General features: G+C 42.9%; 1 long non-coding RNA gene across 1 annotated transcript in view; it reads right to left on the bottom strand.

The window, feature by feature from the left end:
* Positions 1-2,895: 2,895 nt before the first annotated feature.
* LOC125914222 (uncharacterized) overlaps positions 2,896-19,956 on the bottom strand; it is a 37,491-nt gene continuing 20,430 nt past the window's right edge. The window contains exon 3 of the long non-coding RNA XR_007455252.1: positions 2,896-3,083. This is a non-coding gene — a long non-coding RNA (uncharacterized LOC125914222). The remainder of the gene's footprint in view (positions 3,084-19,956) is intronic.

Below are 19,956 nucleotides of genomic sequence, written 5' to 3'. Positions count from 1 at the left end.
GGAATTTGGACACAAAGGCAGAGACACACAGAGAGGAGGCCACGTAAAGATGGAGGGATAGATCGGCATGATGTCTACAAACCAAGGAATGCCAGCAGATACCAGAAGCAAGAGAGAAGCATGGAACACATTATCCCTCCGAGTCTACATAAGGAATTCACCTTGCCAGCTTCCTGCTTCTAGTCTATCAGAGAATAAGTGTCTGTTGTTTAAGCTACCCAGTGTTTTGTACTTTATTACAGCAGCCCCAGGAAACTAACACGGTTAGTCGATTGGTATGCTTACGGACCTCCATTATCAGGGACCCACTGCCCTTCTTTGTTGGTGCTCTGTCAGTCACGAGTGGTTTTCCATTCGGGGGTCAACTTAGTGATTGCAGCTCCAGCCATCATGTGTGTATTCAGGTCAGGATGAAGTAGAAAGGAAAGGTAAGAGTTTGCTGTCTCCCTTTAAGAAGACTTCCAGATGTTTCCACAGGCTACTTCAGCTTGGCTAGAGCTTAGTCTCATGGCCACACCTCACAACACAGGCAGCTTGGAAATCTAAGTCTTCATTGTGGATGACCATATGCCAGGAAAAATCAGGTACAGAAACAGGGGAGAATGGCTTTTTGGCGGGAGGTGGGGAGGGACATCTAATAGTCTCTGTGATAGTCTTTGAAAATCAAACCAGGGGCGCCTGGGTGGCTCAGTCGGTTAAGCGGTGGACTTCGGCTCAGGTCATGATCTCGCCCGTGAGTTCAAGCCCCGTGTCGGGCTCTGTGCTGACAGCTCAGAGCCTGGAGCCTGTTTCAGATTCTGTGTCTCCCTGTCTCTGACCCTCCCCCGTTCATGCTCTGTCTCTCTCTGTCTCAAAAATAAATAAACGTTAAAAAAAATTAAAAAAAAAAAAAAGAAAATCAAACCAATGTATGATGAATGGATAAAGAAGATGTGTGTGTGTATATATATGTACACACACACAATGGAATACTATCAGCGATGAAAAAGAATGATCTTGCTATTTGCAACAACATGGATGGAACTGGAGGGAATTATGCTAAGTGAAATAAGTCAGTCAGAGAAAGACAGATACCATATGTTTTCCCTCATATGGGGAATTTGAGAAACTTAACAGAAGGCCATAGGGGAAGGGAAGGAAAAATAAGTTACAAACAGAGAGGGTAGCAAACCATAAGAGACTCTTAAATACAGAGAACAAACTGAGGGCTGATGGGGGGGGCGGGGAAAACGGGTGATGGACATTGAGGAGGGCACCTGTTGGGATGTGCACTGGGTGCTATATGTAAGTGACGAGGGACAGGAGATATATTTCAGAAGCCAAGACTCTACTGTATATAATGTATATTAGCCAACTTGACAATAAATCATTAGTAAATAAATAAATAAAGGTGAAAAAAAAAAGAAAGAAAAAGAAAATCAAATCAGTGTAGTGAATATAGAGAATGCAATACCCACTTTACCCTGATTATGGTATGTTCAGAATGGGCAGACCTGGGCCAGTTTGGGCCAATCAGAGGCTAAGAGAGGCATGCTGGAGGGTGGTGTGTGTGTGTGTGTGTGTGTGTGTGTGTGTTTAGAAGGCCACCTGAGAACATGAATGAGGAAACGTATAATATCCATCGCTCTGGCAACATCTTACGACCAGTCTTAGGATGAAACAGACTGCAGGTAACAGTGAAAGAGAAGAAAGTGTTTTGGGTGCTTGAGAAAACTGTTGAGTCACTGCATCAACCCACCCTTGAAGCCCAACCCCGCTCCAAACTTCTTGTTTTGTGACCAAAAGATTTCCGCTTCTTTAAGCTAGGCTCGTTTGGAGGAGGTGCTGAAATTGTGCTTACTGATGTGGACGCTATTCAAATGTAGGAGAATTTTTGAACAGAGTATGAACCTTAACATAGGAGCAGCCTCAGCAGATTGAAGGGCTCTTCTTTTCACTTTAGAAATTTCATTTGGGACTCAAATAGCTGTATCTGGCAGGAACAGATGCATTGTTATTTCCAGGTAGCCTCTGATGGCCTGGTCTGTGATGGAGGAATACTGGTTTTGCATTTAGGAAAGATTCAAGGGGGCGGGGGGAGGGTGGGCAGAGGGAGACAGATGTTCTCACACATTGTTGGGAGGGATGTGAATTGGTACACTCTCTTTTGGAGGGCAACTAAAAAAAGAAATTTCTATGTGCATACTTTCGATTTAGCATCTATAATCTAAGAATTAATCCCACAGGTGTATTTGTATAATGCAACTGTTAAAAAAGAAACAACAGGCCCCAAAAAGGAGTCACTTGTGCTAAATCCATGTCAGCAAACTGAAACATAATACCTGATCTAATTGCAGTTTCAGCCCCTCCCAGGGATGTAACCGTTGACCGCCTCAGTCTGGAATTACCTGGTGAATTACTAATGAGGTAATACGGGCAGACCCCTGCAGTCCGCCATAGGACGGTGACCTTGCCTGAAACGACGCACTCTATGCTAAAAGTTTCTTCCTGCCCCTTCTGCTTGTAAAAGCTTTCCATTTTGTGCAGCTCCTCAGAGCTCATTCCTTCTAGATTGGATGCTGCCTAATTCATGAATTGTCGAATAAAGCCAATAGGAGTTTTACCGAATTTCGTCGTTTAGCACAATATGTGTGCATACACTTTGTATCGATGGGAACAGGACATGTCATAGGGAACACCAGAAGTAACCTAAATATCCATCAGTAGGAGCCTGGGTAAATTGTACTGCACTCATGACCCTGCAATGCAATAATTGAAAAAGAAATGAAACATTCTGTATCTTCTGATTTGGAAACAGATATAGCTAACTCCCTAACATACGTGTTGACTGAAGAGTATGTGTATGAATATATGTATGTTAGCGTATATTACAGTCCCCAACTTATTATGGTTTGAATTACAGTTTTTTTTACTTTACGGTCGTGGGAAAGGAACACACGTTCAGTAGACACCATACTTCGAATCTGGAATCTGGGTTTCATCCCGGGTTAGCGCGGGACATCTCCCGCGATGCTGGGCAGAGGCCGCAGCTCCCAGTCAGCCACGCGGTCGGGAGGGTCAACGGGTGGTACACGGACAGCCACCTGCAACGCACGCCCCGTTTGTCACTTTCAGTACAGGATTCGGTCAATTACAGGAGACAGTCAAAATTTCCTTATAAAATAGGCTTTGTGGCAGATGGTTGTGTCCAACCGGAGGCTCGTGTCAGTGTTCTGAGCATGTTTAGCGTGGGCCAGACTGAGCTACAGTGTTCGGTAGGTTAGGCATATTAAATGCAACTTTGATTTACCATATTTTCAACTTATAATGGGTTTATCCGGATGTCACCTCATCTAAGTCGAGGAAGGTCTGTATGTATTTCTATATAAATTAATATATATATAACATGTATACATAATATATGTTAACTATCATATTGTAACAATATACATGTTAAATTATATGCATATATCTTAAATTTTATATCATCGAGGAAATATATATGTTGTCAGTTGCAATACACACGCAAGTTTAAACACTTTTGGTTCTCTGCCTCACTTCATGCATAAAAAGCTACCCGAGGAGAATAAAAGATTTAATGTAAAAAGCAAAACCTAAAAACTTTTATAAGAAACTATAGGGGAAGGGCACCTGGGCGGCTCAGTCGGTTAAACATCAGATTCTTGGTTTCGGCTCAGGTCATGATCTCATGACCTGTGAGTTCCAGCCCTCTGTTGGGCTTTGCTCTGACAGTGCGAAGCCTGCTTGGGATCTCTCTCTCTCTCTCTCTCTCTCTCCCTCTCTGCCCCACCTGAGCTCTCTCTCTCTGTGTCTCAAAATAAATAAATAAACTTAAAAGAAAATATAAGGGAATACTTTGTGACCTAGAGTTTTAAAAACATCTGTTCATTGAGGGGCCCTTGGGTGGCTCAGTCAGTTAAGCGTCCGACTTTGGCTCCGGTCATAACCTCACAGTTTGTGAGTTCGAGCCCCGTGTGGGGCTCTATGCTGACAGCACAGAGCCTGGCCTGCTTTGGATTCTGTCTCCTTCTCTCTTTGCCCCTCCCCACTTGTGCTCTCTCTGTCTCTCAAAAACAAATAAAAGAAAAAAAATTTTAAAAAATCTGTCCATTGAACAGCACCATTTCTTTTTTTCTTTTTAATTTTTTTTTAACGTTTATTTATTTTTGAGAGAGAGAGAGACAGAGCATGAACGGGGGAGGGTCAGAGAGAGAGGGAGACACAGAATCCAAAACAGGCTCCAGGTTCTGAGCTGTCAGCACAGAGCCCGACACGGGGCTCGAACTCACGGACCGCGAGATCATGACCTGAGCCGAAGTTGGCCGCCCAACCGACTGAGCCACCCAGGCGCCCCTGAACAGCACCATTTCTTAAAGAGTGGAAAAAATAGGCCATAGACTGGGGAAAAAATTTATACGTATATCCAGAATATATCAAGAACTTCTTCAATCACTTTAAAAAAATGAAAGACAATCCAACAGAATAATGTACAAAAGATATAAAGAGGCAATCCACATGAGCAGATACATCAAGTAGCCATATGGAAAGATTCTCAAGCTCATTAGCAAGAAGGAAAATGCAAATTAAAACCACAAGAAATGATTTCAAATCTTTCAGATGGTCAAATACTTGAACGTCTGATCATACCAAATGTTGACAAGTATGCAGAGAATATGAGGGCTGGGGTGGGGGATGCCCCCTCAAGGTAGAATGTCTGGGGCGCCTGTGTGGCTCAGTTGGTTGAGCCCCGACTCTTGATTTCGGCTTAGGTCATGATCTCGAAGTTCATGAGATTGAGCCCCGAGTTGGGCTCTGTGCTGACAGCAAAGAGCCTGCTTGGGATTCTCTCTCTCTCTCTCTCTCTCTCTCAAAATAAATAAATAAAACATTGAAAAAAAAAGGTAGAATGCCTGAGCCCTATAAAGATCTGAAAATGTCTTGTGTTGGGGTATGTTGCGGTTTTAAAACAGTCTATATGTGTTTTGACCCCCTGTCTTCAGAAGAGGGAGCTTACTTCCTCTTTCCTTGAGTGTGAACTGGGTTGAGTGACTTACTACTAATGAATAGGTGTTGTAAAGGTGAGGGGATGAACTCCAGATTATAGAAAACATTGCAGCTCCCTCCTTGCTCACTGTCCTAGATCACTCATCCTGGGGAAAGTCAGCTGCCAGGTCGTGAGGACAGAAGCTGGAAGAGAGGCCTGCATGGCAAGTGTCTGGGGTCCCTACCAGCAGCCATGGGGGCGAGCCCTATCAGGAAAGGATCCTCTAGCCGTGTGTAACTTACCTGGTTTGGGTTTTGTGTTTTTTGTTTTTTGTTTTTGTTTTTTTCTTTTTTTTAGAAAGAGAGAGAGTGTGCTCGAGAAAGGGAGAGGGAGAGAGAAAGAGAGAGAGAGAGAGAGAGAGGATCTTAAGCGGTTTCCACACTCCTGCAGAGCCCGACTCAGGGCTTGATCCTATACCCCTGGGATTATGACCTGAGCCAAAACCAAGAGTCAGATGCTCAACCAACTGAGCTACCCAGGCACCCCCTCTTTTTTTATTATCACCCCCTGCTATAGATGGAATGTTTGTGTCCCCCCCAGAATTCATATGTTGAAGTCCCAAGATGTCGATATCAGGAGGTGAGGCCTTTGGTAATTAGGCCATGAGGGTAGAGTCCTTATGAACGGGATGAGGGTCTTTAAAAAAGAGACCCCCGAAGGGGCGCCTGGGTGGCTCAGTCGGTTGGGTGTCCGACTTCAGCTCAGGTCACGATCTCGCGGTCCGTGAGTTTGAGCCCCGCGTCGGGCTCTGGGCTGACGGCTCGGAGCCTGGAGCCTGCTTCCGGTTCTGTGTCTCCCTCTCTCTCTGCCCCTCCCCCGTTCGTGCTCTGTCTCTCTCTGTCTCAAAAATAAATAAACGTTATAAAAAAAGTTAAAAAAAAAAAAAAAGAGACCCCCGAAGAGCTCCCACACTCCTGCCATGTGAGGACACAAGAGAGGGAATGGCAGCCACGAGCCAGGAGACAGGCCGTCACTGGATTCTGAATCTACAGGTGACTGGATCTTGGACTTCTAGCCTCCATAACCGTAAGAAATACATTTCTGTGTTTTATAAGCCACTCAGACTTTGGTCTTTTATCATAGCAGCCCAAACAGATTAAGACGCTCCCTTAAAGAGAAATGTTAGATTATATTAAACTTTCAATATGCTCATATCAATTATTTAATTTCCCTCTAATAAGAGAAAGTCATTACTAAAGAATAAGATTTTGTCAGACAAGGTTGAGCTTTAGAGGACCACAAATCACTGTGATATCTGAGATTGTTTTGTTTTGCCCCCACCCTTAAGAACAAATTCTCACTCCCTTGGGGGAAGTAAACACCCCCCCCAACTGAGAATGTATGTTCTAGCCCCAGTCAAGCCTACCGATGACTACAGCCCCAGCTGATGTCTTGATTGCAATGTCATGAGAGCCTTTGACGCGAAAAATCCGGTTAAGACTTTCCTGGATCCTTGACCCTCAGAAACTGTGTGAGATCATCTTTATGGTTTTAAGCCACTGCAGTTTCGGATCAATTTGTTACACAGCAATAGATAGTTCAGACAAGGGGCAGTGGTTCAACATACGACGTGCACCATCTCAACTTATCTAAGAGTCAAGCAAAGGACTGTGAAGGACCTTACATTTTGGATAATGCTACAAAGAAAGGAGATACACTGCTTTGGGTTTCACACAGATACCATGCCACAGTAAGTGTGAGCAAATTATTATTAGGTTAAACCATATGAAGTTGTGCTTTTTTTTTTTTTTTTTAAGATTTTATTTTTTAAGTTATCCCTACACCCAACATGGGGCTCAAACCTACAACCCCAAGATCGAGAGTCGCATGCTCTACTGAGCCAGCCAGGTGCCCCTGAGGTTGCCATTTTTGTACCCCCAAATAATCGAATGCTAGCAATCTCATGGGGTTCAACCTAACAGTTGCCAAGAATCTGATTACAGAAAAGCACACTCATCAGTTTTGTAGGAAGGCCTATGAATTCTTTAAGTTTTGATTGTGGTTGACCCCAGTAGCATTGAGCTTTTAATTTACCTGGTCTCAGTTCTCTGATCTGTGAAGTGGGGATAATACCACTTTACTTCCTGTCCTCAGAAGGATACAGTATTACAAGTAATTAGCCGTTGCTGTTCAGACGCAAAGATCTGGAGCAGTGCGTTATTGCTTGTTAACGCTCTGGGTGTATTTTTAGCTTGAAGACATGGAAAATATAAGTGGCTGGCTTTCCTGGCAGGGGGTTTTCTTTTCTCTTTTCTTTTTTGTTTTCTCTTCTCTCCAATCCTCTCCTTTTCTTTTCTTTTCTTTTCTCTTTTTCATGTTTATTTATTTTTGAGAGAGAGCGCTGAGAGAGAGGGAGACACAGAATCTGGAAGCAGGCTCCAGGCTCTGAGATGTCAGCAAGGAGCCCAGTGCAGGGCTCTAACTCACTAACCGCAAGATCATGACCTGAGCCTAAGCAGACACTCAACCCTCTACCGACTGAGCCACTCAGGTGCCGCCTGGCAGGTAGTTTTCTAAGGCAAATTTTTACAGGTATGAGTAGCTGGAAAGTCAAGTTTTCTGCACGGAAGAGGTTGTATTTTTCTTCCCCTTGAGCAATACTATTTGACCATCTTCATTTGCTGTTTTCTGAAGGAGATGTCATATGTAAATCAATCACTTAGATAGAATTTGTCTTACGACTTTATGCATTTAGCATTAAAGCCTGTGTGTGTGTGTGTGTGGTCGTTGATCATTTGTTTGTATTTGTACTGCCAAACCAGAAGCACTATATAAAGATTATAGAATGGAAAAAAATACAAACTAATTTTCTTTTGCACTTAAGCTCCTTGAAATAAACACAGAAATGAGAATTAACTTTAGCAGCCTGAAGCCTTGCTCTATAATGACAAAAGGAACATTCTGAACTAAAATTAACTTCCCCACCAAAGGTGCTAATTTTTGCTTTTATGGTGTCCACATAGTTACAAAGGAAAAAGCACCGTGGTACCACATTTAGAAAATTGACTGAGGATGCTGAGAAGACTTGTGGGTCCTAGGGCCCTGTGGACAAACGGTAAAATGGAAGATTTGATGTGATGGGTTCTAATCCCTGTTCATGATTTTTGATAGAATAACGATAATTTAAGAAATTAAAAAAAAATCTCATTAAACTCATTAAGTGATGGAATGTCTTCCCGAGGGGAACAACATGAAAAGCCCTGGCAAGCAACTGTCATCCTTAACATTTGGGGAAGGTTGACATTGTACTCTAACCATTTTGACTGATGAGATATTGGTTCAAATACAGTAGTTGTCCTTATGACTGCTTTGAACTGAAATGTTTTGCTCTTAGAAAGGGAGGTAGACGTTTATCCTTTCTGGCTGCCTAGAATCCAAACACCATTCCAACTTGGGGAATCTTGAGCTAGGTCCTAGGCCCCTTTTCCCGATAGGGAACCAAAGAGGCAGCGCTGTGCCCTCTCCTGGATCCCCGGCGTCTGCAACACAGCCTGGCGACCTAGGCTGAGCCAATCGGATCATCCTGTTGGGATTTAGAAACTTCAGGAAGGAATACAAAGGCCCAAACCTGGCTAAAAAAGATACCCTGTGGAAGAAAGAAGAGAGTCCTAAAGTGGCCACAAGTGTCCAGTGACACGAGGCCCTGCCGTAATTCATTCCCATCGTTTGCAGTACCCGGTGTCTCCAGTGATCAGCTTCCCCAGGGTCCTGCACCTTATCAGTATCCCCTCTGAAGTTACTTTAAGGTTTATTTTCTCTAATAAAGGCAGGTGTTCTATCTGCCTTCCAACTTCCAAATATACACCATAGGGAAAGGGAAAAAAAAGTACCCTGTTGGCACCACTCCTGTTCTCTTTGTCCTTATTTTCATCTCTTTTCTATGATTCTCCTAAGATTTAAGGAAGTAGCGGCGAGAGGGGCACCCGGGTGGCTCAGTCGGTTGAGCGGCCGACTTCACCTCAGGTCATGATCTCTCAGTTCGTGAGTTCGAGCCCCTCGTCGGCTCCATAAGAATTTTAGGATCAACTTTTCCATTTCTGAAAAAGTCTGGTTGGGATTTTGATAGGAATTGTGTTAAATCTGGGAAGCTTCAAGGGGATTCACCATCTTAATACTAAGTGTCCCAATGCATGAATATGGGACTTTTCATTTATTTAATCTTTAATTTACTTAATCAGTATTTTGTAGTTATTTAGTACAGAACAGTCTCATTTATTTATTTTTTCAATTTTTTTAATGTTTATTTTTGAGAGAGAGAGAGAGAGAGAGAGAGACAGAGTGCAAGTGGGGGAGGGGCAGAGAGAGAGGGAGACACAAAATCTGAAGCAGGAGCCAAGCTCCGAGCTGTCAGCACAGAGCCCAACACAGGGCTTGAACTTGTGAATTGCAAGATCATGACCTGAGCCGAAGTTGGACGCTTAACTGACTGAGCCACCCAGATGCCCCTGTCACCTCTGCCTTATAAAAAGGTCTCTCTGATAACAAGGCAGATAAGGGACTGAAAGTCAATAACATGAGTCAGGAAGACCAACAATCAAATGTTGCTGTTATCCAGAAGGAAGGACATTACTTTTTGCATTGCAACTGTCCCATAATAATGGTGGTCTAGACTCCAGTGGCAGGAAGGGGAGAGAGGTATAGATGGATTTACAACAAATATGATAGAATTGACAGAACTTGGTGATTAACTGCAAGAATTTGACCTGCTTGCACATGGATAGGAATTAAGGAATTAAGTAGGTATGGGAGGAGTTAGGAGTTCTGTCCTGAATATGTGTAATTTGTGTCTATGACACAATAAATATTTACTGAATAAATTGAAGTGGAGATATCCAACATCCATTTGGTTGTTTTAAAAATATTTCATATTTTAATATTTTGTTAATATTTTAATATTTAATAATCTCAAGGTCAGGAGCTGTGAGATCATGACCTGAGCTGAAATCAAGAGTCAGAGAGGCCTAACCGATTGAGCCACCCAGGCGCCCCTCCAACATCCATTTGTACATACCAATTTGAAATTCAAGAATTAAGGGCTGGAGATGTGGATCTGGCAATTGTTTGTACAGAGATAGTAATTGAAAATAAGTAAATTGGTGGGATTATACAGAGAAAAAGATGGGTGGCAAGAGAAGAGGGAACTGAACAGATCCCTGAGGCACATTAATATTAAGGAGTAGGTAGAGAGAGTCTTGAAAAAGAGATCGAGGAGGAATAGCCAGTAAAGAAGGAAGAAAACAAGAAGGGTGTGATACTGTAGGAGACACAGGATGAGAAGCAGATATGAAAGGAGGATGTATCAGTTAGCTATTGCTAAGTAACAATCCATCTCAAGACAGGGGATTAAAACTGCAACTATTTATTTAGCTCATAATTCCGTAGATTGGAAATTTAGTCGGTGCTTATTTGGGTAGTTCTTCTGGTCTCAGTTGGGCTCCCTGACAGTCCCTAACTGCAGCCAGCTACGGGTTATCTAGGTAGCTCTTCCAATGGACTTTGGCATGAATAATTGTAGCTGCTTTTTGCAATATACCACAGAGGGAATAGCCAACAGTGAAGATGCTGCTAATAGATCAAGTAGGTGAAATTCTTGCCTCCACTGCTCAGCTGAAACTCCTATTGCCGGAGTCATCAGTAATAGCCACGTCACTTGGTTCACTAAATGACCCAGTGGTCATCGATGATATTGGCAGTAACAACTTCTAAGCAATGTGGGCAAAAGCCAGATTGCAATGGGGAAACAGGGACATCGGACATAGAAAGCTTGTTCAAGAAACTTGGCTGGGAAAGTGCAGATGTGTTGAAGGAGAGTCTTGTTCTGTTTCACTTTGTTTTTTGTTTTTTTTTTATTTTTTTAATGTTTATTTATTTTTGAGAGAGAGAGAGACAGAGACATCATGAGTGGAGGAGGGGCAGAGAGAGAGAGAGAGAGAGGGACACACAATGTGAAGCAGGTTCCAGGCTCTGAGCTGTCAGCATGGAGCCCATCTTGGGGCTTGAACTCACAAACGGTGAGATCATGACCTGAGCTGAAATCAGACGCTTAACCGACTGAGCCACCCAGGCACCCCTCACTTTGTTTTTAAGATAAAGGAGCTTGAATATATTTACATGTTAACAAGGAGTCGGTAGAGAAAAATACGTTGAAGATACTGGAGAAAAAGTATATAATTCATATGGTTGGCATTAATGTTCAATCTGAGACCTACCCAGGTATGCCAAAAGTTAAACAAGAATATGGTAGGGGTGCCTGGGTGGCTTAGTCGGTTAAGCGCCTGCCTTCAGCTCAGGTCATGATCTCGTGGTCCATGGGTTCAAGCCCCTCATCGGGCTCTGTGCTGACAGCTCAGAGCCTGGAGCCTGCTTTGGATTTTGTGTCTCCATTTCTCTCTGCCCCTCCCCCACTCATGCTCTCTCTCCATCTCTCAAAAATGAATAAATGTTAAAAACAATTAAAAATATCAACGATATTTTTATACCTACGATAGGTAGGTACGATAACCTACCTTCTCTAGCAAAGTTCAGAACAATGAGATGATTTGTATGTGAAAATACTACACGTGCTTGTAGATGGATTATGTGCATTACAAAACTTCAAGGGTCACTTGAGGACTCTCCACTGAGGGAAAACTCCTAGAAGCAGCTTTGTGTCTCTCCCGAACCATGTTTACCTTGGAGCAGGACTCAGATCTATGTGGCATCTCCCAAAAGCAAATTTTTTTTTTAACGTTTATTCATTTTTGAGACAGAAAGACAAACAGAATGCGAGTAGGGGAGAGGCAGAGACAGAGGGAGACACAGAATCCGAAGCGGGCTCCAGGTTCTGAGCTGTCAGCACAGAGCCCGACGCGGGGCTCGAACTCACTAACCACGAGGTCCTGACCTGAGCCGAAATCAGACGCTTAACTGACTGAGCCACCGAGGTGCCCCCCAAAAGCAAATTTCAAATTCACAAAGCATTAACAAGTGGTGTACATTTTATGAAGAATTTGGAGTAAGATACAGTTACACACAACATACAGAAAAGCAATGAAAATCCTCAGTAACCATTTCTAGTTTCTTCATAAAGTTCCTTTTCAACCCGTCTGTTAGCCCTTGAATATTTATTTTATTGTTCTAAATAGCTGTTTTGGTTCTTATCAAATATTTGCCCCTGATGAATAGGTGTCTTCCCAAGAGAGGAATTTTTCAGTCTTTCTGTTTGGCCACCTTGGCCTGTTGGGTTTTGTCTTCATGCTCATTAATTACCTCGGGGTAACAACATAGCTGCTTTGGCTCCAGATAGCACATCTGTGTTTGTCTCCATTTAACAGGGAAGGAAAAGCTTTCCCAGAAGTGCCTCTAGCTGACTTTCTTAGGGAAAGTCTGAGTAAGTGAGCATAAATTCTTGGGCACATTGCCATGTCAAATATAATCAGGGTTTATTAGGTAAAAAAAAAAAAAAAAAAAAGGGCTAAGGGATGTTGGGGAGGCATTCGGCAATGTCAGCCACAGCTGAGTTCTTGGGCGGGTGGCTGTCCTGGTTCTGTGTCCAAGTGTGTGCTTGGAGTCTGCAACTCACATATGCTCTTTCTTGGCTCAGTTAGGACTCCGTGCCTCCTCCCGCTGACTCAGCCTCCCCTCCTCCCACCCACACAGCAGGCACCTCTGAGCCTCTGCCACGCTGCGATGCTGCCACAGTGGCTCCCAGAGCAGGCACACACACACGCAACCAGCCATTCACGCCACCGAGCGTCCCAGGGAGGCCCAGAAGCGCAAACCGGATCTTCCTCGTGCCTGACCTTGGCGGCCATCTTCCTAACAATGTTGGCGTGGAACTACCACGCTGCCTACGGGGTTTCTTCCAGACTCTTAAATGTAGACTGGGGACAAAGGCTTCTCTTCTTTGCCCTAGATGTCAACCTGTGGATCTGCCGTCCTCCCCTGACTCTCTTCTTCATTTCGTCTTCATCAACTCCCAGGCCTGAAGTACAACATTCTTAGTTCTTCTCTGCCACAACCCCTTTCTTCCCATCTCCAGCCTCCTGGCTAAGCCTTAATGCCAGACCAGGGTTTTTTCTGTGCAACACAGCAGAAAGTCGAAAGTCTTCCAGGCCCTTGGTATGACACATGGGAGGTAAAGGAGTTTTTGATAAGCCTTTCTCACTTGACAATGCTGGAATATCAAGCCATTCTTCTCTGCAAAATTCTGTTTTGGGTTGCACAACATGGTGACTGCAACTAATGTCCCCGAGTCATACACTTAAAAATGGTTAAAATGGCAAATTCTTGTTATATGTTTTTTTTACCACAATTAAAAAAGTAATAATGTAATATACTAAAAACCATTGAATTATATGCTTTCAATGGGTGAATTGTAGGGTAAACAAATTACCTCTCAATAAAGGTCAAAACCTGAATATTAAATTCCTTCTTTTTCTTTGCTCTTCTCAGGTAACAACCCAACTTAGACTCACTCCCATCTCAGTCACTGCAAGTGGATGCCTTAGGCTGTCTAGGCTCAAGCTCAGGTATAACAAAAGACAAGAAAAGCATATTAATATTTTGCTTTACGTAAATACTTCCATTAAACATTTGTGTAGACATCTCTCCCTTTCTTATTTAAAAAAAGGGCGCGCCTGGGTGGCTTAGCCAGTTAAGTGTCCATCTTCGACCTAAGTCACGATCTCGCCAGTCCCGAGTTCAAGCCCTGCGTCGGGCTCTGCACTGACAGCTCAGAGCCTGCAGCCCACTTTGGATTCTGTGTCTCCCTCTCTCTCTGTCCTTCTCCCATTAACGGTCTGTCTCTCTCTCTCTCAAAAAAAAAAAAAAAAAAAAAAAATTAAAAATGGCATATTATACACACAGTTTTGCCTCTTCTTTTTTGTTGTTGAAACTATTTCCTCCAGGAAGACCTGATAACTGTCCCACTGACAACCATTAAGAGTATCCCAAGTGTATCCAACTGACCTGTTCACAAGAAACAAACATATACCCAGAAAAACACACCCACTTATCCTCATGTAGCCCGTGAGGCATGAAGTCAGAGAGGTTAATATACTACTACAGAGTTAAATAAACTAGTTTTAATCTGCTATTAACATTGTAGTTGAAATCACTTAAGGACGATCTGGTGTCTCCAGGTCATAGGATTGAGGATAGTACTAGATAGTGCCTATTTTGTTTTGAGCCTTTCATTTTAGAAGCTGTCTCAGTGAGAGTGAGCCGTTTTATTTGAATGCAAGTCCGGGCGGGGGCTGGCAATGCCCTATGCACCCTCCATTAGATTTACAGTCCAAATTCAATTTTGGTCTTTTTTGTTAAGACTTCAGACCCAATATGGCTGTGGTCAGGACTGAACACATAAGGAAGAGCTGGGTCTGTAAAATAATAGAATATTAGAGTTGAGAAGGACTGCCTCTCAAAAATAAAGAAAACTAATAAAAAAATTTTTTTAATAAATGAACTTTAAAAAGGACAATAGTTATTAATTTATTATTTATTTTGTTGAAATAATATTCACATAGCATAAAATTAACCATTTTGTTTTTATTAAATATTCTTTTAAATGTTTATTCTTGAGGGAGAGAGAGACAGAGTGTGAGTGGGGGAGGGGCAGAGAGCGGGAGACACAGAATCCCAAGCAGGCGCCAGGCTCCAAGCTGTCAGCATAGAGCCCGACATGGGGCTCGAACCCATGAGCCGTGAGATCAGGACCTGAGCTGAAGTCGGACGCTTAACCAACGATGCTTTTGCCGACCATGTGCCCCGTAAAATTAACCATTTTAGAGCCTACAACTCCGTAGCATCTAGTACATTCACAATGTTGTGCGACCACCAACGCTATCTAGTTTCAAACATTTACATCACTCCAAAAGGAGATCGGCACCCATTAAGCTGGTGCCTCGGCCTCTGGCAACCACTACCTACTTTCTATTTCTATGTGTTGACCTATTCCCGATATTTCATATAAACAGAGGCACAATATGTGCCTTTTTGTCTGGCTTCTTTCCCTTAGCATCATACTTTCAAGGTTCATCCAGATTGTAGCGTGGGTCAGTAGTTTATTATTTTTTCTTTTGGCTGGGCAATATTTCATTGTATTTATGTACCATACTTTGTTTACCTATTCATCTGCTGATGGACATTTGGCTTGTTTCTACCTTTTGGCTGCTGTGAATAGTGCTGCTGTGAACATGGGTATACATGTATTTGTTTGAGTGTGCTTGATTTTTGCTGGAGATAGGAGCAGCTTTTCATGCACTCAACAAATATTTACTGAATTAGGTTTGAACGGCTGCATCAACCACCGATTTCACAAATGTTTTGCTTTACTGGAGAAAAGTCACAGAATCTTAAAAATGTTTGTGGTAGGAACTTTATACGTCATCTTATTCAACCCCCTCATCATGAAACTACATGCACTCAAAGCACCAGTCTATTTAGAAGGCCTTAAATACAGTTTACATCATGATGTGTGGCGCCCTACTGATATTGTTCTTTGTTAACTCGACGTGTACAATACAGCTTTTGTTGTCACAAGATGGCTCCCTTTGAGAAGTGATGACAGGAATTTAAATTTAGCTTGTCATTCTTGCATTTCGCTTTTTGAAAAATTCCATGGAACTACTATCATCAGCTTTCTTTCTTTCTTTCTTCTTTCTTTCTTTCTTTCATCAGCTTTCTTTCTTCCTTTCTTCCTTTTCTTTCTTTCTTTCTTTCTTTCTTTCTTTCTTTCGATCTTTTTAAGTAATCTCTACACCCAAAGTGGGGTTTGAACTTACAACCCTGAGATCCAAAAATTGCATGCTCTACCAGCTGAGCCAGCTAGGTGCCCCCTGTCAGTGTTCTTTGTATAAAATAGGTATAGCAGTCTTTTTTTTTTTTTTTTTTTTAATTTATCTCCACCCCCAATGTGAGGCTAGAAGCTCATGACCCTGAGATCAAGAGTCATATGCTCTATGGACTGAGCCAGCCAGATGCCCCCATACAGTCTTCATTGATTCAGTGATAAAATTACTTTTTGGCCCCAAATAGTGTGTGTCTGCTTCATCATATATTGTGGGATTTATTTTCTGTGTCCTTTCTTTGATGTTGAAGACTGTTTTGCTCCGGATTAGTATCCCCCCCCCCCCCCCCCCCCCGAGCTGTTGTTGACATATAACATATTCTTTTCAGGTGCACAGCATAACGATTCAGTATATATATGGGATAGTCACTTTCTCATTAAACAAACCAGCCATAGGTCCTTACCTTTGCAAGGGAATGTAAATATTTCCTTAAACATTAGGGTTAACTTAAATATTTTTCTCGTAGCTCATTTTGTAATTTTCTCTCTAAATTTTTAGCAGAGCTGAATGAAATTGACAAAAGGCATGGACTGGTGCATTATATCCACTGTGGGCATAAAGCCAGCGAATTCATGGAACAGTGATTACTACACCTTGACTTAGCAAACCAGATAGCAGTAAAAGTCAAGGCTGGAGGACAGGACTTCTCTGCTGTCCCTTCCCAAACCTGGAACAGTGCTTGGGACACAGTAGGGGTTCAGTAAATATTTTTTGGATGAATGAAACTAATTTGACTCTGGTTTCTGAAATAACACTAATAAAACTAGATGTAATTTAAAAAATAACAGAGTGAAAATGATTATTTTCATTTAAATAAAGATTATTTAGATCATGAAAATAAAGATTATTTTAATCATGGACTATCTCTTATGAGTTACATTTTAAATTATTATCTAAGTATATAATTTAATTATTATTATTTAATTATCTATCATGGTTCAGGAACTTAAAAGAAAAAAGAGAAAGAGAAAGAAAATTTACTTTTAAGGGATGTTTTTGTTTTGACGGACTTTGTTTCATTTTCTATTTCAGAAGCTCTATAAATCCTCACATCTTTATAGCAATTTACAAAGGACTCTCCAACCACTATTTTATAGTGTGTGTTGTTTTTGAATGGCGGGAAAAACTATTTCTTAAAAAAATTTTTTTTTGAGATTTAAAATATTTCTAAATAGCAATGAATTATTAAATTTCTTTAAATGTTTATTTTTGAGAGAGAGAGAGCACGAGTCAGGGAGGAGCAGAGAGAGAGGGAGACACAGAATCTGAAGCAGGCTCCAGGCTCTGAGCTGTCAGCACAGAGCCTGATACAGGGGTCAAACCCACGAACCATGAGATCATGACCTGAGCCGAAGTCAGATGCTTAACCGACTGAGCCACTCAGGCTCCCCTTTAAAAAAAAGGGGAAAATACAGCAGAAAATTCCCCAGTTATTTAGAACCTGAAGTCTTAGCACTCCATCTTTTTTAATAACCAAGTGTTATTCTGGGGATGCAGCGAGAGCAATACATAAGAGTCAACAAATCCTTGCTCTCTTGGAACTTACATTCCAGTAGAGGCTCAGTAAGACAGGTAATAAAATAATAAAGCTGCAGTACTGTGGAAAACTAGCACAAAAAGAATTAATGCTAAAGAGCTGTGTAGAAACAAACCACAAACATCTATCACTTTATAGAGAATATTCCTTACTCTAAATTTTAGTTGAGGATCTTAAATTTTTTTGTGTGTGGGGGGGAATCAGAGAAGTGCATGCACATGGTTTTAAAAAATAAAGCATATGAGAGTTTATAATGAAAAGCAACATTGTTCTGCCCACCTTCCCACCTCATCTTCCCCAGAAAACATTATTTTTTTTAAGATTTTATTTTATTTATTTATTTTTATTATTATTATTTTTTAACGTTTATTTATTTTTGGGACAGAGAGAGACAGAGCATGAATGGGGGAGGGGCAGAGAGAGAGGGAGACACAGAATCGGAAGCAGGCTCCAGGCTCCGAGCCATCAGCCCAGAGCCCGACGCGGGGCTCGAACTCACGGACCGCGAGATCGTGACCTGAGCTGAAGTCGGACGCTTAACCGACGGAGCCACCCAGGCGCCCCAAGATTTTATTTTTAAGGGGGCGCCTGGGTGGTTCAGTGGGTTAAGCATCCGACTTCCGCTCAGGTCGTGATCTCATGGTTCATGAATTCAAGCCCCGCGTTGGGCTCTGTGCTGACCACTCATTGCCTGGAGCCTGCTTCAGATTCTGTCTCCCTCTCTCTCTGCCCTTCCCCTGCTCTACTCTGTCTCTTTCAAAAATAAATATTACCAAAAATTTTTTTTATTTTTAAGTAATCTTTACACCCAACATGAGGCCTGAACCCATAACCCTGAGATCAAGAGTCACATCCTCCACCAGGTGAGCCCTCCGGGTGCCCCAACTTCCCCACTTTGTAAAAGGAAGATCTGGGAGACCCTTCCAGGCTTTCTACTTCTGCTGCTTCCCTCCATCTTCCAAAGTCTTGTCTATTGAGCTGTTCTAAAACTTTTACAAAAGATGTGCATTTAAAAAGGGTCAGTGGCTAAATCTAAAAATGGAATAACGTAAATGTTTATTTTGAGGTAGGCCTGAGCATGTTCTTTAGTCTTAACACTGTCACTCTGTGGGACAGAGCAGTCAGTGTTCAGGTGGCAGGGCTGGGGGTAGGCCTTGGTCACAAAATTTAAGGGGCACTGAACTCACTAGTTTAGAGAAATAACATGTTAATGCAGTATTAAAAAATAGAGATTAATGCGAAAATATCTATAAGGAACAAAACATCAGCGTTTTAAAATAAAGACAGGCTCAGTAGAATGAGTAAAGAGACAAACAGAAGTGATTATAGTTGCACCTCACCATTAACAATGACCTCATTCTATGGCATCTATGATTATATAGGTTGCTTATTACAGCTGAAAAGCCTTCAGATGAGGGGGTGAGGTGAGCCTTTCAGATTAGGAATATGGATACTGGATTTCAGGGGTGCCCCCACCACTTTGACCTCGAAGCTTACAAACGAGGGCAGTGTTGAATTAAGAAATATAAATTTTGTTATTCAAAACGTGAATCGAGGGGAAAGGGCAGCAGGTAAATTCACTTTGTTCAGAACTTCCAGCAATTCCAGTGTGGTTCCCTCCCTTTGCTCTGGGCGAGCCTGTTGGTCCAGCTGAACAGTGCTTTGAATAAAGGTCAGCCAAGAGGTGGCCCTCCTGATTATTCTTTTCTACCGCGGGGAGGAGGGGGCCCTGGGCCCCTTATCCACCCCTGAGTCGCTGCAAAACCCTGGGCTTCCCTGACAGCTGCGAATTCCTCCCAGGAGCCACAAAGCTTCTGGGGTTGCCATGGTCCATGAGAGTGAAATGCTGGCCGCCCTCTGCTGCAGCAGCCCTGAGCAGGCTGTTGCTGCCTCCTCTCCAGTCCCTTTCAAAAGCTTTTAAAGGAGATCCCTGCGGGGAGGAGGGAGGACGGGACAGTAACCAGGGCTTTCGTCCAAGCGGCTGGGGCGAATAAAAGAGGCTTTTCTCAAACGAATGGAGCAAGTGCTGGGCTTGTTTCAAGGGATTTTTAACACTCGGTCTTTCCCTGGAGGAAAGGAGAGTGCAGAGATGGTCCTTCTCAAGCTTCAGTTGTTGTAGGCAGCTGCTTTCAGTTTTTTCCAGGGATTCCGCACCCTGGGGCCTTCCCCGGAGGGAGCGGAGGGCAGAGAAGACACTCCCTAAACTTAACCTGCGGTGGGCAGCTCCTCCTAGCTTATTTCCAAGGATTTCTCACCCTGGGTCTGGTGAGATAGATACAAGAAAAAGAAAAAGAATCAATCAGCCCCACGCTAGCAGGCTGCGGTCAGCACTGAACAGAGCTCTCGGGTGTGACTTGCCAATTCTGGGCACACTTTTCAGAAAACGCGCAACTAACCGAGATGACCAGAAGCCCCAGGCCTCTGGGTCTTCCTTCACACCTTCCTCCCATTCCGGTCCTCAATAGAGTCTGGGGGCCGGACGGCGGGCGGCTGGAGATCGGCTCCCCGGCAGCGGCGGGTGCAGACAAAGGGGCGGCGGTGCGGGG

This window comes from Panthera uncia (genome assembly GCF_023721935.1).
Source record: "Panthera uncia isolate 11264 chromosome D3 unlocalized genomic scaffold, Puncia_PCG_1.0 HiC_scaffold_8, whole genome shotgun sequence".
Classification (NCBI taxonomy): domain Eukaryota; kingdom Metazoa; phylum Chordata; class Mammalia; order Carnivora; family Felidae; genus Panthera; species Panthera uncia.
This window is presented reverse-complemented; position numbering and strand designations above follow the sequence as displayed.